Source organism: Loxodonta africana, chromosome 14, assembly GCF_030014295.1.
Source record: "Loxodonta africana isolate mLoxAfr1 chromosome 14, mLoxAfr1.hap2, whole genome shotgun sequence".
In the NCBI taxonomy this organism is placed as follows: domain Eukaryota; kingdom Metazoa; phylum Chordata; class Mammalia; order Proboscidea; family Elephantidae; genus Loxodonta; species Loxodonta africana.
The window spans coordinates 613,929-639,459 of NC_087355.1; the positions used below are offsets into that span (position 1 = coordinate 613,929).

General features: G+C 36.6%; 1 protein-coding gene across 2 annotated transcripts in view; it reads right to left on the minus strand.

The window, feature by feature from the left end:
- Positions 1-25,531, minus strand: part of SNTG1 (syntrophin gamma 1) — a 564,878-nt gene that overhangs the window by 128,594 nt on the left and 410,753 nt on the right. The window lies entirely within an intron of this gene.

Genomic DNA, 25,531 nt, shown 5'->3' on the forward strand with positions numbered 1-25,531 from the left:
TTACTAAGTCTGTATTTTGAGAAAATAATTCGAGAAACTAGACTATATGAAGAAGAGTACAGCATCAGTTTTGTTGGAAGACTCATTAACAACCTGCAATATGCAGATGACACAACCTTTCTTACTGAAGGTGAAGAAGATTAGAAGCACTTACTGATGAAGATCAAAGGCTATACAGCCTTCAGTATGAATTACATTTCAACATAAAGAAAATTAAAGTCCTCACAATTAGACCAGTAAGCAACATCATGATAAGAGAGAATATTGAATTTGTCAAGGATTTCACTTTACTTGGATCCACAATAAACCTCCATGGAAGCAGCAGTCAAGAAAGCAAACAAGGTATTGCATTGGGCAAATCTTCTCCAACTGACTTCTTTAAAGTTTCAAAAAATAAAGGTGTCACTTGGAGGACTAGGGTGTGCCTGACCCAACCCATGATATTTTCAATCACCTCGCATGTATGCGACAGCTGGTCTATGAATAAGAAAGACAGAAGAAGAATTGATGTCTTTGAATTATGGTGTTAATGAAGAATATTGAATATACCATGGACTGCCAGAAGAATGAACAAATCTGTCTTAGAAGAAGTACAGACAGGGTATTCCTTCAAAGCGGGGATGGCGAGACTTTATGTCAGGTAATTTGGACATGTTATCCAGAGGGACCAGTCCGTGGAGAAGGACATCATGCATGTAAGGTAGAGGATCAGCAAAAAAAGAAGACCCTCAGCAAGATGGATTGACCCAGTGGCTGCAACAATAGGCTCAAGCATAGCCACAACTGTGAGAATAGAGCAGGACCGGGCAGTGTTTCATTCTGTTGTGCATAGGGCTGCTGTGAGCTGAAACCAGCTTGACGGCACCTAACAACAACAGCAACAAAATTTTACAAATCTTAAAATTATTATAAAAGATTAGTCATCATTTATGGAAAATACTTCTTATACATTCATTTCACTTATATTTTATAAAAATGGATTTGTAATAGGTAAGATTTTCCTAACATGGTTAGATTCGTATTTTTTTTTAATTATTAGACAAAATGAATATATTAGAATTTTAAATAACAATACTTCCTTGTTATATTCAGACTAAAATAGGGCTATGTTTCTAAGTCAACTTGAAAGATAATAGATTTCGAAAATATGAAAGCTTGTAATAATTCACAAACATTTCTCTTAGACCTAATGATACAGGGGAAGGAATGCCCCATAAATAATTAAATATTGAGAAAAATACAGAGGGTTTTTGTGTGTTTCTTTATATTTGTGAGCGTATTTAACGTGTGTTAGAAAACAGGGTTAGATCTCTTTTGCTTATTGAATTTCTAATGAGGTGAAGTGACTGGATCCTTTTATTACCCTATACCATTGCCAAAAGATCCTTGGTTAGTTTGAATAGGGACCTCTGCAAAAACTGCAGTTTCTCTAGAAGCATTGTGACAGTGTTGTAAAATGTCACAACATTCTTTGCATAAATGTTATACCAAAAAAGGCTAAAAAATTTTGAAATCAGTACAAAAGTTACAAAAATAATATACATGTATTTAAAACGATTTTACAAATGTATACTTTGTTCACACCTGGTGTACAAAATGCAATGTAAATGATACTGCTCAGAAGAAAAAATAAGAATGATAATGAAATGTGCATCACTGGATAAGAACAAATAAAAACCATCAAAAGTAACCAGTTTGAAAAGAAAATAAAGTAAAAAAGAATATTGAACTATGATGCCTTTGAACTTTCAAGATCCTAAGTAGGTCAAATAAACTTTTAAACAAATTTTGAAAAGTGAGACTTCATTTACGCCCTATGGCTTGAAAAATATCTTGGACTAGTAAAAATAAGTACTCTATTTTTGGAACTGACTTACGAGAGAGGATACATACTAAAATGATAAATCCAAGACTATATTATTTAAATAACAAAAATAAAGGATAAAATCATGTCTTTATCAATGATGGTGGTTGTATTTTATTAAGGAAGGAGATTTTAATTTGATTTGATTTGAAGTTGCAGGGATCAGCACGATGGGGAGCAACCCTCTCCTATTCCTGTGATATGTCTTCTCTGACATTCCCATATTTCTACTCAGAGTTGGAAAACTGCAGTTCTCAACCAAAGCAGCCATACTACAAATTTAGTTTATAGCTTATAAAGGGTCTTAAAATTCACAAAGGAAATGTATAATCACAGGGGGAAAAAAAAGCAGAAAACATACTTTAAGAGGATTAAATTTTAGGAAGTCATTAATATTTTGTGACAATGTAATTCTAAAGTGACACATTAAAAAGTAACAATTATAATTATTTCAAAATCAGCTAATAAAATGTAAGACATTTTATAATTTTTTCTTAATTGTCATTTTAAAAATTAAATCTGATACATATTCAGATAATGCAAAGAAATATTGTTTTGACTAAAATGTTCTTCCAAGAAGAAACTTTCCTTTGTAAGTGGTATCTTCAGAGACAAATTACAATCTTCTCCATTAATGTGTATCATCAACATAAAATACTACTGTAAAACAATTCTACATCTATATTACAGATTACTGGAGGGATACTTCATCTCTAACAAATATTTAGTGCTTGCCTAATAAAAATAGTAGAGCCCTGGCGGCATAGTGGTTAAGAGCTTAGCTGCTAACCAAAAGGTCAGCAGTTCAAATCCATTAGTTGCTCCTTGGAAATGAATGAACATTGATTCCCAAGCAGTATTTTACATTTTCTTTCTATTGTATATTTGTACACTGCGTATTTACATATGATTTTTATCTGTATATTTGTATATAACTTGCGTATACAAATATACTCTTTGTAGATTTTATTTTTGTTTTTATTTTAAATCACATTACAACAAATACACTCTTTTAAAACATCTCTTTTGTATGCACAATGCCAGTAGTGATAGTAAAAGAAATAAAATTGGATTTATTTTTTCAATTACAAATACATGTTTGAGATATAGAAAAATATATTTTAAATAAAAATCTGATGAGTAAGAGCTGGTTTAAGATGGGGTCATGGCTACATGCCCCATAACAACTACTGAGAACAAAGACTCAAGAAATGAAGTAAAACAGACACAAATAAAAACCTCGGATCCTAGAACATCAAATGGAGAGCTGAAGAAACAGACTAGAAGGAAAGACAGAACACAGAAAGCAGGAAAACAGAGATTTGTAGATCAACTGTACCCTGCCAACCAGTGCAGCACAGTGTGGCCATTTTGAGATAATATTAAGCAGCAACCCAGAATGAGGGACCCAGGACAGCAACCTCAAGGAGAACACAGCTGGCAACAAAAATTCTGTGCAAACAACCCTGGAAAGAAACAACAAGGTAGGCAGGATGTGGCCATAGACAGGGCAATCCAGAAACGGTGAGGCATGGCAGTAGAATAGTTATGATGCCAAGGAACTGCAGGGAAGTGCTCCTAGAGAAAAGTGAAGCTGACTGAATCACTGGAGCCTAAAGGAAGGAGACAGAATAGACACGGAGTACATATTTGCAGGGGAACAAAGAGGAGGAGCAGAAGGGTGAGTGTGAGCTGGAGCCCCTCTGTAGAGTGCAACAAAGGAGAGAGGTAGGAATTAGTGTAGGGAAGGCTTGTCAGTGGCAGACCCCAGTCTTCTAGATGGGAGATGCCCATGGAAAAGTCAATTTGCAGAGTAACAGCTAGAGGCCCTCCTAGCGCTGTCCCTGTGCAACCCATCACCTCTTCCTTTCCGTGCAGGCTTCCCTTCACTCTCTTCCTTTCCCACATGTGCCTGTGATCTGCACTACTGGGCATAATCCCTACTCCCTCACACACCCTACCTGAAGTAAAGATGTCTGTTCCAAGGTGTGGAAACCTACCCTTGCCCCACAACAGCTCCTGAGATGCAGACGGCCCATGCCAATGGGCACAAGTCTAGTCCCACCCAGCTCCCCTCCTAGAGGTACAGACCATCTGTGCAAACCTGGGCAGGCTCTGCTTTGCCCTTCAGCCCATCCTGCCCACGTACCCTCCCCTTCTCCTTCCCACATACCTTTTCCCAGCTGAGCAGGACTGTATACCCTGCCTGGCCAACTCTTCCCCCCGCCCACCACACCCAGCCAAGTGAGATTCTTGCCCTTTCCCTTCCAGCCCACCCCTGGTAGAGAAGGATTTTGCACCCCGCCCAGCCAACCTCACCTCTGATCCAGCTGGTCTCTAGGCCCTACCCAGTTGCTCCCTCTGCATCCAAGAAAGACTCCATGCCATAACCTGGAGGCCTTGTGGGCGTCTGAAACCTATCCTGCCTACCCCTTCCCATGCCCCATTCTGTGCTTCAGAGGTTGCACTAAATGTTTATGGCAATGCAGAGGGAATGCATTACACCTCAAGAACTGTGAAAGGACCTTGACAACCCAACTCCTGGTGCTGAACATTGAGGAGATGCCAACTGGTACACCACCAATCATCTAAGAGCAGTCATACACACCTAATGACATAAGACCAAAATGTGTGTGTAAGCCACCAGTGAGAAGAAAGCACGCCTAGACAACCAACAGCACTAAACCCATACACAGACTTACCAAGCAGCAGCATTTTATTCATACACAGACTAATACTACAAAACACCAATTAAAATAATACAAAGGAAGGTAGACAATGTAAAGAAAAAGGGAAAAAAACTAGGTTCCAGATACTTCAAAACAAAAGCAAAATAATACATAGAATCAATAAAGAAATATATAAACAAAAATAATAGAACCCTAATGCCTCTAATTCCCAGTCTTCACAATGTTATCCATAATTTGTTTTGATTCGCACAGTTGAATGCCTTTGCATAGTCAATAAAACACAGATAAACATCTTTCTGTTATTCTCTGCATTCAGCTAGGATCCATCTGACATCAATAATGATATCCCTCATTCCACGTCCACTTGTGAATCTGGCTTGAATATCTGGCAATTCCCTGTCAATGTTTTTCTGCAACCATTTTTTGAATGCTCTTCAGCAAAATTTTACTTGCAGTGACATTAACAATATTGTTCAATAATTTCTGCATTCAGTTGGATTGTCTTTCTTTGGAATAGTCATAAATATGGATCTGTTCCAGTTGGTTGGCCAGGTAGCTGTCTTTCAAATTTCAAGGCAGAGAGGAGTAAGGGCTTCCAACATTGCATCCATTTGTTGAAACATCTCAATTGGTATTCCATCAATCCCTTCTTTTCACCAATGCCCTAAGTGCAGCTTGGACCTGATCACGTGCTACCTTCTGAAGTGACTGAATGTCTACCAATTCTTTTTGAAACAGTGACTCTGTATTCCTTCCATTTTCTTTGGATGCTTCCCGCATCATTCAATATTTTGCCCATAGAATCCTTCACTGCTGAAATTCAAGGTTTGATTTTTTTTCTTCAGTTCCTTCAGCTTGAGAAATGCTGAATGTGTTCTTCCCTTTTGGTTTTTGCACAAGTCTTTGCACAAGTCGTTATAATACTATGTTTTCTTGAGCTGTCCTTCGAAATCTTCCGTTCAGCTCTTTTACTGCATTTCTTCTATTCACTTTAACTACTCGACATTCAAGAGCAAGTTTCAGAGTCAATTCTAAGTACCTTTTTGGTCTTTCTTTCTTTCCTATCTTTTTAGTGACCTTTTGATTTCTTCATGTATGATGTCCTTGATGCCATTCCACAACTCATCTGGTCTTTGGTCATTAGTGTTCAGTGCATCAAATCTATTCTTGAGATGGTGTATCTCTAAATTCAGGGATACTGTGAAGTTTAAAGTAAGGAAAAGTGTGTGTCTGGGTTGTATCCTTTTACCATACTTATTAAATCTGTATGCTGAGCAAATAATTCAAGAAGCTAGGCTATATGCAGAAGAATGTGGCATCAGGATTGGAGTAAGGCTCATTAACAACATGGGCTATTCAGATGACACAAAGTTGCTTGCTGAAGAGTGAAGAGGACTGGAAGCACTTATTGATAAAGATCAAAGATTATAGCCTTCAGTATAAATTACACCTCAACACAGAGAAAACAAAAACGTTCACAACTGGACCAATAAGCAACATCATAATAAATGGAGAAAAGATCAACTTTGTCAAGGATTTCATTTTACTTGGATCCACAATCGACACCCATGGAAGCAGAAGTCAAGAAATAAAATGACACATTGCATTGGGCAAATCTGCTGCAAAAGACCTCTTTAAAGTGTTATAAAGCAAAGATGTCACCTTGAAGACTAAGGCTCACCTGACCCATGCCGTGGTGTTTTCAATTGCCTCATATGCATGTGAAAGCTGGGCAATGAATAAGGAAGACTGAAGAAGACTGGATACATGTGAATTATGGTGTTGGCGAAGAATATTGAACATACCATGGACTGCCAAAAGAACGAACAGGTCTATTTTGGAAGAAGTATAGCCAGAATGCTCCTTAGAAGCAAAGATGATGAGACTGCATCTCACATACTTTGGGCATGTTATCAGGTGGGACCAATCCCTGGAGAAGGACATCATGCTTGGTATAGTGAAAAACAGGAAGGCCCTCAATGAGATGGACTGACACAGTGGCTGCAACAATGGGCTCAAGCATAGCAACATTTGTGAAACTGGACAGTGTTTCATTCTGTTGTACATAGGATTGCTATGAGTTGGAACCAACTGGACAGCACCTAACAACAACGCCTCAAAGACAGCAGTCAATTGCTAATAATATGAAAAAACAGCATACAATAGTTTAGGCAAAGAAACATAGTAAAGGGATAGAAAACCTTTCTGAGGAAGAACTGATAATAGAACTACCTGACAAGGAATTCAAAAGACTAATATTTAGGTTCTTCAAAGAGATTAAAGAAAACAGAAAAAAAAAACCTATAAGAATTCAGAAATACAATACAAAATAACACAACACACTCAACAGAGAAACAGAAGTCATATAAGAACAACAACTAGAAATTCAGAACTTAACAATAAAATATCAAAAATAAAAGACTCACTAGAAGGACACAGAAGTAGAATCAAAACAATGCGAGAAAGAATCAGCGAAATATATATATTTTTTACACTAGTGTAAAAAAAGATGGCAGAAAAATGAAAAAAGCCTAAGGGTTATGTGGGTTACCATTAAAAGGAATATTATACATATATGCATACGAGGCTTCCCAGAAGGGGAAGAGAGAAAAAAGCATACAGAGAGAATTTTTGAGGACATATTGGCAGAAAACATCCCACATATAATGAAAGACAAGAAGATTTCCAACGAAGATTTTCAATGAAATTCGTACTGGATAGACTCCAAAAGAAATTCACCAAGACATGTCATAATTGAACTTTCCAGAACCAAACAAATAGAGAGAATTTTGACAGCAGCTGGAGAAAAGTAAAATTTGACCTACAAAGGGGCTCTCATAAGAAACCATGCAGGCATTTGGATGACATATACAAAGCTGTGAAAAAAGAAAAAAAAAAAAAAAGAACTGCCAGCCAGTAATCATATATCCAGCAAATCTGTCTTTCAAAAATTAGGGTAAAATTAGGATACTCATAGATAAGCACAAATTAAGAGTATTTGTAACCACCAGACCAGCCTTACAAGAAATACTAAAGGAACTCCTTAGGATAGAAAACCAAAGATGTCAGACAACAACCTTAGACAAAGGCATATGACAGCATCACTCAGATACCAAGCCATGTAAAGACTTCAAAAAAGTAAAGTAAAGCTACAAAATTTATTACAGGGAACCAGAGATATAAAGATGCAAACAAGTTCAAATTCAAAAACAAAATGGGAACGAATGGTGTAGTTATAGAACTTCCATATGGACAGGAAGTCAAAGCGATCTCAAGATATAAGACTGTTTTAAATTTAGGATGGTAAATATAAATTGCAGGGTAACCACAAAGAAAAGTATTAAATCTACCCACCAAAATAAAGAAGAAAATAAAAAAAAGACTCAATAGACACAAAAACAATAATAAATGAAAGGAAAAGAAAAGCTGTATACAAACAGAACTCATTAAAGAAAGAAAAGAACAAAGACAACAAAAATTAACACCACAAAAGAAACTGTAATAAAATGGCAGTAGTAAATCCATACCTACTGATTATCACACTGAATATAAATGGATTTAGTGTACCAGTGAAGAGGCAGAGAGCGACAGAATGTATATAAAAAAAAAATGGCTCATCAATATGTTGTCTACAAGAGACACACCTTAGACACCAAGACACAAACAGGTTAAAAATTAAAGGATGGAAAAAAATAGATGGAGCAAACACTAACCAAAAGAGAGCAGTAGTAGCACTATTAACATCCACCAAAATAGACTTTTAAGCAAAATAAGTTATAAGAGACAGAGAAGGACTTTATATAATAATTAAAGGGTCAATTCACCAAGAAAATGTATCAATTACAAATATTTATGCACCTAATGCCAGAACTTCATAATTTATAAAACAAACTCTAACAGAATTGAAGAGAGAAATAGACAGATCTATAACAATAGTAAGAATTTTAACACACCACTTTCAATGATGGATGGAAAAACTAAAAGAAAATGAAAAAAGATATGGAAAACTTGACACTTTTAACCAATTGGACTCATGGACGTTTTCAGAAGACACCATTGACAGGAAAACAATACACGTTCTTTTCCAACACACATGGAACATTCTCCAGGACAGACCATAATTCAGGCCACAAACCAAGCCTCAACAAATTTAAAATGATTGAAATTATATAAAACACCTTTTCTGGCCGTAAGGGTATGACACTAGAGATCAATAACAGGAAGAACAAGGAAAATAAAATTAAATACATGGAAACTAAATAACACATTGCAAAAAGAACTTTTAGGTCACAAAAGAAATCAAAGGTGAAATTAAAAAATATTTAGAATTAAACAAGAATGAAAACATGACATACCAAAACTTTCAGAACGCAACAAAAGCAGTGCTCATAGGGAAATTTATAGCAATAAGTGCATACATTAAAGAAGAAGTTTTCAAAATCAATAACTTAAACCAACAACTCGAACAAGTAGAAAAAAACAGAGCAAAAGAAGAACAAAGCTACAAGAAGAAAGGAATTAATAAAGATCAGAGCAGAAATAATGAAATAGGAAACAGAAAAGCAATACAAATAATCAACAGGGTGAGAAGTTGGTTCTTTGAAGGGATCAATAAAATAGACAAACCACTGACCAAACTGACAAAAGGGAAAATGAGAAGATGCAAATAATCAAAATAAGAAATGAAACTGGAGACTTTACCACAGATTCAACTGAGATAAAGAGAATTATAACAGAATATTATGAAAAACTATACTCCAAAAATTTTTGAAAACCTAGCAGAAATGGACACATTCCTAAAAACTCACTAGCCACCTAAAGTAACACAAAGTTAGAAAATCTAAACAGACCCACAAGAAGAGATTGAAAAAAAAAAAAAAAAAAAACTCTAAGCAAAAAACACCTGAGCCCAGATGGCTTCACTAGGGGATTTTATCAACCACTGAGAGAAAAGTTGACACCAATTCTACTCAAACTCTTCCAAAACATAGAAAAGGGAGGAAGGACACCACCTAAATCATTCTATGAAGCTAATCACATCAATACCATAGGCAGGTAAAGGCACCACAAAAGAAAAAAGAAAATTACAGACCTTTATCCCTCATAAATATAGATGCAAAAATTCTCAACAAAATTCTAGTCAACAGAATCCAACAACATATCAAAAAAAATCATATGTCATGATCAGGTGGAATTCACACCAGGAATGCAAGGATGGTTTAACATTAGAAAATCAATTAACACAATTCATCACATAAATAAAGCAAAGGGAAAGAATAACATGATCATCACAATTGATGCAGAAAAGGTATTTGATAAAATCCAACACCCTTTCCTGACAAAAGCTCTCAAAAAAATAGTAAAAGGGAAATTCCTCAGAATAATTAAGGGCATAAATGCAAAACCAACAACTAACATTATTCTCAATAAAGACTGAGAGCCTTCCCCTTGAGAATGGGAATGAGACAAGAATACCCACTATCATCACTCTTATTCAATATTATACTGCAAGTTCTTGCCAGAACAATAAGGCCAGAAAGGGAAATAAAGGGCATCCAAACTGGAAAGGAAGAAGTAAAACTATCTCCATTCTCAGATCACATTATCTTAGAAAATCCCAGAGATTCCATAAGAAAGGTACTGGATCTAATAGAAGGATTCAGCACTGTGGCAGGATACAAGATCAAAAACCAAAGTCAGTTGGGTTTCTTCACACTAACAAAGAGAACTCAGAAAAGGAAATCAAGAAACAATACCATTTACAATAGCAACCCAAAGGTAAAATGTTTAGAAATAAACCTAACTAGGAATGTAAAAGACCTACACAATGAAAACTATATAACACCCATGCAAGAAACTAAAAGGGACCTTCACAAATGGGAAAAAAAATCATGCTCACGGACTGGAAGACTAAGCATTGTGAAAACGTCAATACTACCCAAAACAATCCATAGATATAGCGCAGCCCCAATTCAAATCCCAAGAACATTTGCTACTAAAATGGAGAAACATATCACCAACTTTGTACGGAAACAGGCCCCAAAGAGCCAAAGCAACACTGAAGCAGAACAAAGTAGGAGGCCTCATACTTCCCAATCTCAAAACATATTTTAAAAACACGGTAATCAAAACAGCCTGGTACCGTTTCATTGACAGACACATAGACCAATGGAATAGAACTGAGAATCCAGAAGTAAATTTATCCATATGTGGGCAGCGGATTTTTGACAAGAGAACAAGGTCCATTCAATGGGGAAGAAAGTGTCTTTAAAAAATGAGGCTGGTATAACTGGATATCCATTTGCAGAAAAATGAAATAAGATCCATAACATCATTAAAAAAAAAAAAAACACTAAAAATGAATCAAAGACCTAAATGTTAAAGCTAAAACTTGAAAGATAATATAGGGACAAAATTATGGGGCCTAATTATTTTTAGTTATAGATTACCAAACATAACTACAAAGGCACTAGCAACAGAAGATAAATTAGATAACTGGGACATGCTAAAATTAAATATTTACACTCATCCAAAAATTTTATCAAAAGAGTGAAAAAGGAACCTACAGATTCGGAAAAAATCTTTTGGAGTGATATATATGATATAGAAAACTTCAAAAACTCAACAACAAAAAGACAATCCAATTAAAAAAAGGTTGAAGGATACTGTCTTAGTCATCTAGTGCTGCTATAACATAAATGTCACAAGTGGATGGTTTAACAAAGAGAAATTTATTTTTAATAGCCTAGAAGTCCAAATTCAGGGCGTCAGCTCCAGGGAAAGGCTTTCCTCTCTCTGTCAGCTCTGGAGGAATGTCCTTGTCATCAGTCTTCCCCTGGACTAGGAGCTTCTCTGCACAGGACCCCAATTTCAAAGGACTCACTATGTTCCCAGTACTGCTTTCTTGGTGGTATGAGGCCCCCCGTCTCTCTGCTTGTCTCTCTCTTTTATATCTCAAAAGAGATTGGCTTAAGGACACACTATGCTCCAAGTCCTGCGTTCTTGGTGGTATGAGGCCCCCCATCTCTCTGCTTGCCTCTCTCTTTTATATCTCAAAAGAGATTGGCTTAAGACAAAATCCAACCTTGTAAATTGAGTTCTGAGCATAACTGCTGCCTATCCCACCTCATTAACACCATACAGGTAAGATTTACAACATATACGAAAATGACATCAGATGAAAAAATGGTGGACAATCATACAATACTGGAAATCATGGCCTAGGGAAATTGATACATATATTTTTGGGGGACACAATTCAATCCATGGCAGACAGAAGGAAACACTTTGCCAAAGAGGACGTTCAACAAACACATGAAAAAATGTTAGTGATCCTTAGCCATCAGAAGGATGAAAAACAAAACTACCGTGAGATATCATCTTACCCCTGCAAAATAGCTCTGATCAAAAAACAACAACAAAAAAAAAACAACAGGAAACAACAAATATAGGAGAGGTTGTGGGGAATTGGAAGTCTTATCCACTGCTGGTGGGAATGCAAAATTACACATCCACTATGGAAAACAGTATGGCACTTTCTCAAAAAGCTAGAAATAGAAAGACTCTATAATCCAGCACCCCACTCCTATATATACACCCTAGAAATTTAATACTGTGTTTCACGCAAATAACATGTGCCTTCTCAATTTTTTTTTTTTTTCCTACATTGGTCTGCCAGCTGTGTCCTCCTCCTGGGAGGTATTTTCGAAAGAGCACTATGCTGATTTTTTTACAGCAACGTGTAAAAAAAAAAAAAAAATGGCATAGCAGCACTTATGAAAATACCTCACAAGGGCAGAGTGCAGTAGACAAACAAATGTAGAAGGTACACATTATTTGCATAAAATACAGCAGCAGTAACACAAATAGATATATGCACATCTGTGTTCGCTGCAGCATTTTTCACAATAGTAAAAAGATGAAAACAATATAAGTGCCCATGGATGGATGAATGGTTAAACAAAATGTAGTTTATACATACAATGGAATATTAAGCAACTATAAAGAATAATGATAAGTCTACAAAACATCTTATAACATGGATGAATCTAAAGGACATTACATTGAGTGAAATGAGTCAAGCACAAAAGGACAAATATTGTATGATCCCGCTTTTATAAAAAAACAAAAAATAGGTATACACGTAGAAATCAATGTTCTTTGGTGGTTAACAGAGATATGAAGGGCAAGGAGGGGGAATCACTCTCTAGACAGCAGAGACTTGCTAGTTTTGGTGATGGGAAAGGAAACACTGAATGTCAGTGACGTTAGAACAACTTAATCAAGGTAAAGGATGACACTAAAAGATACACAAGAATAAGGGACATTATTGGTAAATGCTATAACATATACAATTTGGCAACAACAGCAATTATAACCAAAAAAACATGTGAGTGATTACAGAGATAGGTATGTATACATACACGTGTACAAGAAGGTATATGTTATGTATATATGTCAGCATATATAGGTGTATCTCTAGGCGTATCTATACCTATGTTTTGTGAGTGCTGCACATATATTCATATGTGTGATACAGCATGTAGGGGGCACAGTCACAGATACCTCCCAGACATAACCAAACACCTCACAGGACTGGTTTACTGGGTATGAAGGTTTTGGACCATAGCTGAATGAGTCCTCTTGGTCAAATTATTACAACATAGTCTATAATGTTATCTTCTGCATCCTAGTTTGGCAAGTAACATCTGAGGTCTTAACAGTTTCTTAGTGGCCATGTAAGATACAACTACGAGCCTCTACTCATCTGGAGCAAAAGAGAAAGAAGGAAACCAAAGACCCAAAGTAGAAATCAGTCTATACAACCAATTGCCCACAGGAGCCACAGCCTCACCTACCCCGAGACCAGAAGTAATAGGTGGAGCCCGTCTACCACTACTGACCTTTCTGACCAGGGCCATAATAGACAGTTCCAGATAGAATGGGAGATAATAGTAAAAAAAAACTCTAAATCTTTTAAAAAATATGGTCAGACGTACTGAAGCGGCAAAGGCCTGGGGAATCTCTGAAACTATCACCCTGAAATATCCCTTAAACTTTGAACTGAAACTATCTCTGGAGGCCACCTTTCAACTAACTGATTGGCTTACAAAATAAACAACAAAACCTATGTGTCCTGTGCTCCTTTTACAGTGAAAAAAGCATCTATTTGAGACCAAATGGTCAGCATTTACCCTAAAACAAAGATGAGAAGGATGAGGGAGAGGGTGGGGAGTGAGGAAGAAAGAATATTGGAAACAGAACAATCAGAAAGGAAATAATGAAAATGTTGATACAATGTGGAAAATGTAACAAATGTTATCTAGTGCTCCTATAACAGAAATACCATAAGTGGATGGCTTTAACAAAGAGAAGTTTATTCTCTCACAGCCTGGTAGGCTACAAGTCCAAATTCAGGGCATCCGCTCCAGGGGAAGGCTTTTTCTTCTCTGTCAGTTCTGGAGGAAGGTCCTTGTCATCAATTTTCCCTGGTTTAGGAGCTTCTCAGCACAGGGACCCCAGGTCCAAAGGATGATTTATGTTCTCAGTGCTTCTTTCTTGGTGGTGTGATGTCCCCAAGTCTCTCTGCTCGCTTCTCTCTTTTATATCTCAAAAGAAATTGGCTTAAAACACAATCTAATCTTGTAGATTGAGTCCTGCCTTTTTAAACTAACTGCCTCTAATCTCACCTTATTAACATCATACAGATAGGATTTACGACACATAGGAAATTCACATCAGATGACAAAGTGGTGGACCATCACACAATACTGGGAATCATGACCTAGCCAAGTGGACACATATTTTTGGGGTACACAATTCAATCCATGACAGTCACTGGAAAAAACGTGTAGAAATTGTTAAATGGGAATCTAATTTTCTGTGTAAATTTTCACCAAAAACTCAATAAAAGTATTTGAAAATATGTATGTTGAGAGAATAAAAAGACAAGCCACAAACTGGGAGAACATACTTGCAAAACACATATCTGATAAAAAGATATCCAAGATATAAAAAGAACTCTTAAAACTCACAACAGGTAAGCAGCCCAGTTATAAAATGAGTAAAAGATCTGAACAGACACCTCACCAAAGAAGATTAACATTTGACAAATAAACATGAAAAGATGTTCAACATGTGTCAGTAGGGAATTGCAGCTTAAAACAACAATCAAATACCATTACACATATATTCAAAAGCTACAATCCAAAACACTGATAACACCGAATGCTGGCAAGGATGTGGAGCAACAGGAACTGTCATTCAGTTACTGGTGAAAATGCAAAATGGTACAGCCACTTTGAAGACAGTCTGGCAGTTTCTTACAAAGCTAGTTGCTGTTTAGTTGGCTCCAATACATGGAGACCTTATGTACAATGGAACGAAATATTGCCTGGCCCTGTGCCATCTTCATGATCATTGATGTGTTTCAGTCCTTCGTCTCGGCCACCATGTCAATCCATTTCATTGAGGGCTTCCCTCATTTTCTTGATCCTATACCTTACCAGACACATTGTCCTTTTCCAGCTATTGATCTTTCCTGATTAATCTGTTCAAACTGAGCATGCCTAGCTTTTTAAGACATTCTGGCTGTATTTCTTCTGAGACTGATTTGTTCATTCTTCTGGAAGTCTACGGTATATTCAGTGTCTTTTTCCAACACCACAATTCAAATGTATCAATTCTTCTTCTGTCTTTCTTTTTCATCGTTTAGCTTTTACATACATGTGAGGCAATTGAAAACATGATTGAGTGAGATATAGCTTAGGCATCAGAGTGACATCTTTCCTTTTTAAAACTCTAGAAGAAATCTTTTGCAGCAGATTTTTCCAATGCAACAAGTCCTTTGATTTGCTGACTGCTGCTTCTATGGACATTGTTGATCAAAGTAGAATGAAATCATTGACAACTTCAATTTAATCTCCATTTATCGTGATATTGTGTATCAGTCCAGACCTACCATAATGATCCAGCAATTATGCTCTTAGGTATTTATCCAGATGAGCTGGAAATTTATGTCCATACAAATACCTGCACACAAATATTTATGGAGACTTTATTCATTATTGCCAAAAATTGGAAGCAACCAAGATGTCCCTCAGTAGATGAACAGAAAAACAAATGTGCTCATACAATGTACAATTGTGCTCATACAACGAAGTTTCATTCAATGATAAAAAGAAATGAACTATCAAGTACAAAAAGACACAGAGGAACCTTAAATGAATATTGGTAAGTGAAAAAAAAGCCCATCTGAAGCAGCTCTATAGATTCCAACTATATTACATTCTAGAAAAGGCAAAATATAGAGACAGCAAAAAGATCTACAGTGCGTGGGTCCTGCAGGAAGAGGGGAAGGATAAATGAATAGATGAAGCACAGAACGTTTTAAGGCAGTGAAACTATTCTGCATGATATTGTAGTGGTGGACACATGGCATTACCATATTTTTACTCAGATAACTTGCGCCTTCTATCTTTGCTTGCCAATATTGCCCTCCCCCCATGAGGTATTTTAGTAAGCATGTTATGCTAATTTTTTGCAGCAACATGTAAAAAAAATTGGCATAGCAGCACTTACAAAAATACCTCATAGAGGGAGGGTACAGTTGGCAAACAAACATAGAAGGCGTGCTTTATTTGGCTAAAAATACAGTATGTATTTGTCAAAACCCACAGAATTGTACATAACAAAAAGTGGGCCCTAATAGAAACCGTGGACTTATGTACTAATATTGGCTTATCAATTGGAACAAATACATGACACTAATGCAAAATGTAAATAGTAGGAAAACCTATGCAGGGGGCTGAGGGATTATGGGAACTCTGTAGTTCGTGTGCAATTTTTCTGTAAACCCATAACTGTTCAACAAAGATAAAAGGTACTAAAATTCCTTTCAAAATCTGATGATTATATAGCCACATGTATCTGTTTGTTAAAGACAGGTTGATTTCATTATTTTATTTAAAGTTTTTTTTTTTTTTAATTTTCTTGTTTCCTTTTCTTTCCATTTTTAATAATTATTCTTTTAAATTAGTCACCAAAAGTTTTAACAAACTCTTCTCACAATGCTTATTAGTGGCCCACTTGCCTTTAGCGGGTTTCTATCAACATTTGCTGCACTGAAAACAATTTACCTATGCTAAGTTTTTTTTTTTTTTTTTAAGTTTACTTTTTCTTGCCTGGCTGTTTGTTTCACAGATCTTTTTATTTTTTATGTAACAAATTCTGAAATGTATTGGTATTTCATACAACCAGACTTAAACAAAATTTGCTGGTGAATTAACAAGGTTTTTTTTTTTTCTTCTTCTTTTCCTGAACCTTTTGAGAATAAACTGCTAATGTGATACCTCATGACCCTGGCCCCATATTTTAATGTGTTTCCTAATTATTTGCCTTTCTCATCACAATGCTTTTATTTTTACCTGTTGTTAGCTGCCTGTAAGTTGGCATCCAATTCATGGCAACCCCATGTACAACAAAACTAAACACTGTGCCATTCACATGATCAGATGTGGATCCGACCATTGTGATCCATGGAGTTTTCACAGCTGATTTTTGGGAAATAGAACACTAGGTCTTTCTTTCTAGTCCATCTTAGTCTGCAAGCTTCACTGAAACCAGTTCAGCATCATAGCAACATGCAAGCCTACACTGCATCTGAGGTGAAGTACAGGAATTGAACCTGGGTCTCTTTCATGAAAGGTGAGAATTGTACCACCGAACGAACAGTGCCCCCATTACTGATAATTAACCACAACCAGTTACCTTCCAGTCAGCTCTGACTCATGGTGATCACATGTGTGTGGAGTAGAACTGTCCTCCACAGGGTTTTCATGACTGTGACATTTCAGAAGCAGATGGCTAGGCCTTTCTTTCCAGGCACCTCTGGGTAAGTTTGAACTACCAACCTTTTAGTTTGCACCACCCAGCGACCTTATTACTGAAGATCGTTGTTGTTGTTGTGTAACATCATGTCAATTCTGACTAATAGGGACCCTACAGGACAGTTTAGAACTGCCCCCTTAGGAATTTCTAGGCTGTAATCTTTGCAGGAGGAAACCCTGGTGGCGTAGTGGTTAAGTGCTACGGCTGCTAACCAAAGGGTCGGCAGTTCGAATCCACCAGGCACTCCTTGGAAACTCTATGGGGCAGTTCTACTCTGACCTATACGGTCGCTATGAGTCGGAATCGACTCGACGGCACTGGGTTTGGTTTTCTTTTTTGGTAATCTTTACAGGAGCAAATCGCCAGGTCTTTTCTTCTGGGGAGCCACTGGTGGGTTCAAACCACCAATTTTCTAGTTAGCAGTCCAGCATTTAACCATTGTATCACTAAGGCTCATTTACCGAAGACTACCATATTTTTCATGCAAATAATGCACATGTTCTATGTCTTTTTGCCAACGACACCCTCCCTGAGAAGTATTTTTGTAAACTCTGTATGCCATTTTTTTTTTTTTTTTACGTGTTGTAGTAAAAAATTAGAATAGGGTGCTTATGGAAATAACTCACCAGGGGAAGGCATGTTGGCAAACGTACAATGTGCTCATTATTTGTATTATTTGCAAAAAAATGCAGTACAGGTCAGTTATTTTACAAAATGTGTTTTACCTGGGTTTATCTGACACTTCCTCACAAAAGGAGTCCTGGTGGCGCAGTGATTAAACACTCAGCTGCTAACAAAAAAGTCAGCCATTCGAACCTGTCAGCCCCTCCTTGGGAGAAAGATGCGGTAGTCTGCTTCCGTACAGATTTACAGTCTTGGAAACCCTGTGGGGCAGTTCTACTCTGCCCTATAGGGTCACTGTAATTTGAAATCGATTGAACAGCACAAAACAACAATAAGACTAAAAAAAAAGACTAGACTAGACTAAATTAGAGTGCATTGGGTTTTCCTGTGATTAAGTGAAATTAGGTCTGAGGTTTCCTCATGCATCGATGCAGTTAGTGCAGCTTTAGCAGGAATGTCACAGGACTAATGTTCATCCAGTCATCTCATTGAGAACATGTTTACTTTGCACAGTTTATTTAGGTGCCATTAATAACACGATCATCAGCTAAGAGTGAGAATGGGTGCAAATTTGTTAATCTGGGGGGAATGAGAGGTTTACCATAGACTCGAATAGATTAGGCAGGATAATGGGTTAGTAAAATATAGTATGACTGCAAGGCAGAATTAAAGGCTTTCTTAAGGTTCAAAATCTGGAATATAAAACATGTTTTGTGTTTCAACAGCTACATTTGACTGCATTATTGAAGGTAAAAATTTAGAGCTAAGGTTATAACCTTGATAACAAAGTCAGGTAACTCAAGAACAGAAGGGCAAGGTCTATGTAAGCCCTTCATCATCATGAATGTGAGGACTGACAATGAACCTTTACCTAATCTTTTACTTAAACCCATCTTCTTTTCCCCATACCTCTTATACCCTTCTCAGCCCACAGATGATGATCTACTTTAGAACTCTTTAGCAACTCTGTCAAGGGTCCTCAAACAGCCCCTCTTGTACCACTCTGACATCCTCCACACTGGATTAAAATATTTTCTAAAATGCAAACTTGCTCAGTCTTCATGGTTGACATCCTTAAATGGCTCTCTTTTGTTCTTTATATAACGTTCATATTTCTTTTTACTTTTTTAACAGCTCCTCCCCTACCACTACCCCAAAGAAAACCTCATACCAAGACCATCCACAGCCATATTGAATTTTCTGTTGTTGTTGTTTGTTTTTTAAACCACACATACTTCTTTGAAAATTTGGGCATGTTTACATGATTTTTCCCATGCCTGGAATACTCTGTCCTCACCCCCCACACCAAACTCCTCCCCAACCATGACACATCTTCATCTTTTTTAATCCATTAATAATTACTTAGATTTCAGTTTTTTTAAGGCTTCCTCCAAAATGCTGCTCTTAAATTTCTTAGTCAGTGAGGCTCTGTGTGAATTCCACCTTCCCAAACAGGTATATTGAATCCCTAACAACTAGTGGAGTGTTTGACACATACAGCATAATCAACAAATACATGTAATGTGAATTAATAAATTAAACAATGCATTTGTAAAGCAATTAATGAATTGCCAGACTTCAACAACATGTGTATTACAAATGGATGAAAAACTTGAAACTTATAATGTGTAATATGTTTGCAAAGGATGGTGTATTTAGTAACAAAACTAGCATTTGCTGCCATGTCTCTCTTATTTTAAGCGTCTACTACCTGGTCAGTAGAGGCTGGCTTTCTAGTTTTCCTTTCTCTCCAATTTTCCACAATGGTTATACGAAGCAAGAAAGAGGAAGTATAACATAATGTTTAAGAGCACAGATTTTTGAGGCTGACTACAAGATTTAACTCTTTACCTCTGATATTTACCATGTGACCTTGGTCTACTAAACTTCTTTGCATCAGTTTCCACATCTGTAAAATGTGAGTGATAATAACGACATCATTGCATTTTGGGGAAGATTAAATGAATTAATACATACAGGATAATACCAACCACAAACATGTAAGCTGTATACACTTTAACTGTTATTGGCTTGTTGCTTTCATGATTACTGATGTAGCTTCAGAATCAATACATCAGAAGAAAGGGGGCTTTCTGGAATTAGTGTTTCTAGAACTCAGAACTGGGATGGAAAGTTGGATAAAGGTCTGGGGCAAAGGCCAATTCTTGCTGACTATAATTTTCTTCTTTCTTTTTTCTAGCCACATAACAAGTGCTTAGATATTTGTCGTATAGTAGACACTCCATAGCTATTTGTTAAACAAATCAAAGAATTGTTGTGGTGTTTATGATAACAAGAACAAAATGGGAAACAAATTGATGCATTGCTAGCTGCTGTTGTGTAGCCCCAAAATGCCTCAAATCAAGGAATTGACTAAATAAATTATAATAGACCAATTGATGAGATGGACTAAATCTATCACAAAGTATATTTTTTTGAAAAATTTTAATTGACAAAAAAATTATACATATTTTACATGAAAAAACAATCTGATCTTAGTTTTGCAAAAGATAAATAAAAAAGGAAAGAAAATATCAAATGTTTGTATTTGATGGTGCCCAATGTAAGTTTTTAAATTCTTTTTAAAATTGTAGTCATTTAAAGATATTATAGTAAACTGTATTTTTTTTTAAAGATGGGTTATGAAGAACATGTAGTTACTTATAACACATTTATAAAATATTTTAATCTAAATAAGAATATAGAAACACTTTCTGGATTATTACTATGCAAAAATTATATTAGTATAGGAATAAAAAATGATTAAATAAACCAATATATTGGGGTGATTACTATCTCAGTTTCTTCCTTTCTTTCTCTGTCTTTTTAAAAATCTATTAGTTTTTTTTGTTTAAAAGAAAAACAAAAAACTATTAGGGACCTATAAACTGGAGTTGGATAAGATCTTTCCCTCAGATGCTGGCATATCCTTTTAGGATTTGCCAAAACATTTTTTTTTTTTTTTTACTGACAATGAACTCAATTATTCCAGAGTTTTCTTACACCATAAGGCCTATAAGACACTGTAGGGAAGGAAAATTATGAACTTTTAAGGTAATCAAAAATTTTCCCCCTCTCCTTACCTTCGGACATTTTTGATACATATGAGTATATTTTAAATGTCCCAATATTTTCTACTCTAACAAGTCTTTAAGTGGAACAGAAACAACTGACATAAAATGCAAGCTTATGGTTCCTCCTGGGTTGCACAAGCAAGGTCAACCTTAAGAAGGATTTAATCACCAATATATCCAAGCATTCAAGCTCTAAAAACTGAATGGAGATTATTTCTGTTTTGACTCTTACAAATGCCCACAAAGATCATTTGAAATTTTACAGAATTCTTGATGACTAGTTATTGCAAAACTCCTGTGATATTTAGGTTCATTGCAGCATTGTCCACAACAGCTCAAAGGTTAAAAAAGCAACACAAATGCCCATCAACATAAGAACGAATAAACAAAATATGGGGTAGCTGTAAAATGAAATATCATTCAGCCAAAAGGCAAATGAATACTGATATGTACTACTACAGGTGATGAACCTTGAAAATATCTTAAGTGAGACAAGTCAGACACAAAAGGACAAACATTGTATGATGTCATGCATATGAAACATCTACAGTAACCACAAGCACAGAATTTATTAGTGGTTACCAGAGGTGAGTTACAAGTCTGTCAGTTTGTCATAATGTTGTGGCTTGCAAGTTGTTATGATATTGGAAGCTTTGCCACCAGTATTTCAAATACTAACAGGGTCACTCTTAATGGACAGGTTTCAGTGAAACTTCCAGAATAAGAGAGACTAGGAAGAAGGATCTGGTAGTCTAATTCTGAAAAAATTGGCTGGTGAAGTCCTTATGAATAGCAGTGGAACACTGATATAGTGCCAGAAGATGAGCCCCTCAGGTTGAAAGACTGGGGAGAAGCTGCCTCCTCAAAGTAGAGCTGACTTCATTGACACGGATAGTCAAGTTTTTGGGACCTTCATTTGCTGATGTGGAAAGACTCAAAATCAGAACAGCTGCAAATGTCCATTAATAATCAGGACATGGAATGTATGAAGTATGAATCTAGAAAAATTAGAGATTGTCAAAAATGAAATGGAATGTATAAAGATCAATACCCTAGGCATTAGTGAGTTGAAATGGACTGGTATTGGATATTTTGAATCAGACATTCATATAGTCTACCAGGCTGGGAATGACAAATTGAAGAGGAATGGTGCCACGTTCACCGTCAAAAAGAACATTTCAAGATTTATCCTGACACACAACACACTGTCAGTGATAGAATAATACCCATATGCCTAGAAGGAAAACCAATTAACACAACTACTACTCAAATTTACACACCAACTACTGATGCCAAAGATGAGGATATTAAAGACTTTTACCAACTTCTGCAGTCTTAAATTGATCAAACAAGCAATCAAGATGCATTTATAATTACTGGTCATCAGAATGAGGAAGTTGGAAATAAAGAACAAGGATCGGTAGTTGGAAAATACGGCCTTCTGATAGACACTATGCCGGAAATCACGTGACAGAATTTTGCAAGACCAACAATTTCTTCAGTTTTAATACCTTTTTTCACTAACACAAATGATGATCATACACACAGACTTCACTGATTGGAAAACACAGGAATAAAATCAACTACATCTGAGGGAAGAGATGATGGAAAAGCTCTATATCATCAGTCAGAACAAGGCCAGGGACTGACTGTGGAACAGGTCATCAATTACTCACATGCAAGTTCAAGTTGAAGAAAATTAGAACAAGTCCATGAGAACCAAAGTATAATTTGAGTATATCCCACCTGAATTTGGAGACCATCTCAAGAATAGAATCGACACATTGAACACTAATGACCAAAGACCAGGGGAGTTGTGGGAAGACATCAAGGACATCATACATGAAGAAAGCAAAAGTTCTTTAAAAAGACAGGAAAGAAAGAAAAGATCACAATGGAAGTCAGAAACTTGCTCTTGAATATCATGTAGCTAAAGCAAATGGGGTAGTTCTACTCTGTCCTATAGGGTCGCTATGAGTCGAAATCGACTCAATGGCAGTGGGTTTTTTTTAAAGGAAATGGATGAAATGGTGAAGTAAAAGAGCTGAACAGAAATCTCAAAGGGCAGCTCAAGAAGACAAAGTATTATAACGATACACACAAAGACCTGGAGTTAGAAAACCAAAAGGGAACAACACACTTGGCATTTCTCAAGCTGAAAGAACTGAAGAAAAATTCAAGCCTCAAGTTGCAATTTTGAAGGTATCTGTGGGCAAAATATTGAATAATGCAGGAAGCATCAAAAGGAGATGGAAGGAATACAGAGACACTGTACCAAAAAGAATAGATCGGCATTCAATGATTTCAGGAGGTAGCATATGATCAAGAACTGATGGTATTGAAAGAAGAAGTCCAAGCTGCACTGAAGGCACTGGCGAAAAACAAGGCTCCAGCAATTGATGGAATACGAATTGAGATGTTTCAACAAAGGATGCAGCACTGGAAGTGCTCACTCCTATATGCCCAGAAATTTGAAAGACAGCTACCTAGCCAGCTGACTAGAAGAGGTCCATATTCATCTCCATTCCAAAGAAAAGTGATCCAACCGAAGGTGGAAATTATCGAACAATATCATTAATACCACACAAAAGTAAAATTTTGCTGAAGATCATTCAAAAGTCATTGCAGTGGTACATTGCCAGAAACTCAAGCTGGATTCAGAAGAGAATGTGGAATGAGGGATATCATAGCTGATGTCAGACGGATCTTGGCTGAAAGCAAAGAAAACCAGAAAGATGTTTATCTGTGTTTTATTGACTAGGCAAAGGCATTAGACTGTGTGGATCATAACAAATTATGGATGACGTTAGCAAGAATGGGAACTTCAGAACACTTAATTGCGCTCATGGGGAGCCTGCACATAAACGAAGGGGCAGTTTTCCAAACAGAACAAGGGGATACTGCATGGTTTAAAGTCAGAAAAGGTATGCGTCAAGGTTGTATCCTTTCACCAAACTTATTCTATCTGTGAACAGATAATCTGAGAAGCTGAACTATATGAAGAAGAATGTGGCACCAGAATTGGAGGAAGACTCATTAACAACCTGCAATATGCAGATAACACAACCTTGCTTGCTGGAACTGAAGAGGACTTGAAGCACTTACCGATGAAGATCAAAGACTATAGCCTTCAGTATGGATTGCAACTCAACCTCAAGAAAACAAAAATCCTCACAACTGGACCAATAAGCAACATCATGGTAAATGGAGGAAAGACTGAAGTTGTGAAGGATTTCATTTTATTTCGATCTACAATCAACACCCATGGAAGCAACAGTCAAAAAATCAAATGATGTATTGTATTGGGCAAATCTGCTGCAAAAAAAAAAAAAAAAAAACTCTTTAAAGTGTCAGAAAGCAAAGATGTCACTTTGAAGACTAAGGTGAGCCTGACCGAAGCCATGGTATTTTTAATTCCCACAATCCATGCAAATCTGGGCAATGAATAATGAAGATAGGAGAAAAGTTGACACCTTTGAATTACGGTGTTGGCGGAGAATATTGACTATACCACAAACTGCCAGAAGAATGAACAAATCTTGGAAGTAGTACAGCCAGAATGCTCCTTGGAGCGAGCATGGAGAGACTTCATTGCATGTACTTTGGATACGTTTTTAGGAAGGAACAGTCCCTGGAGGAGGACCTAATGCTTAGTAAAATAGAGGGTCAGCGAAAAAGAGGAAGACTCTTGATAAGATGGACTGACACAGTAGCTGCCACAATGGACTCAACATAACAATGATTGTGAGGATGGTGCAGGACCAGGCAGTGTTTCGTTCTGTTGTACACAGGGCCTCTATGAGTCAGAGCCAACTCAAGGGCACCTAACAAAAATATCAGGGGTGGGTGGGTGGGTGGGGGAAATGTGGAACCATTGTTTAAGGCATGTTGAGTTTCTGTCTGGGGAGATGAAAAATATTTGGAAATAGACAGTGTTGATGTTTATACAAAAAGTAACTAATGTCACTGAATTGTACACTTAAATATGGTTAAAATGGTAGCTAAGCACCATTCAGTTCTTCTGGTCTCATGGCAATGGATGCAGTTGCTCGTGGAAGCAATAAGCCACACACTCCATTTCTTCTTCCTATTCCTGTCTCTTCTTCTTCCTCTATTGCTCCAGGTTAACAGAGACAAATCGTTGTACCTTGGATGACTGTTTGTAAGCTTTTAAGAACACAGACACCACACAATGAACTAGGAGGTGAAACAGAAGCACTACATATGATATTTGGTCAATTAACTGGGATATCCCATGAAACCATGAATTGGATGATGCCTGGCTACCATTACTGAATTTTTCGATCTAAGATTCTACAGCAGGCTTTTTTTTTTTATTCTGATTAAAAAGTATTAATTACAGAAAATAATTTCAAATTTCCATGGAATCC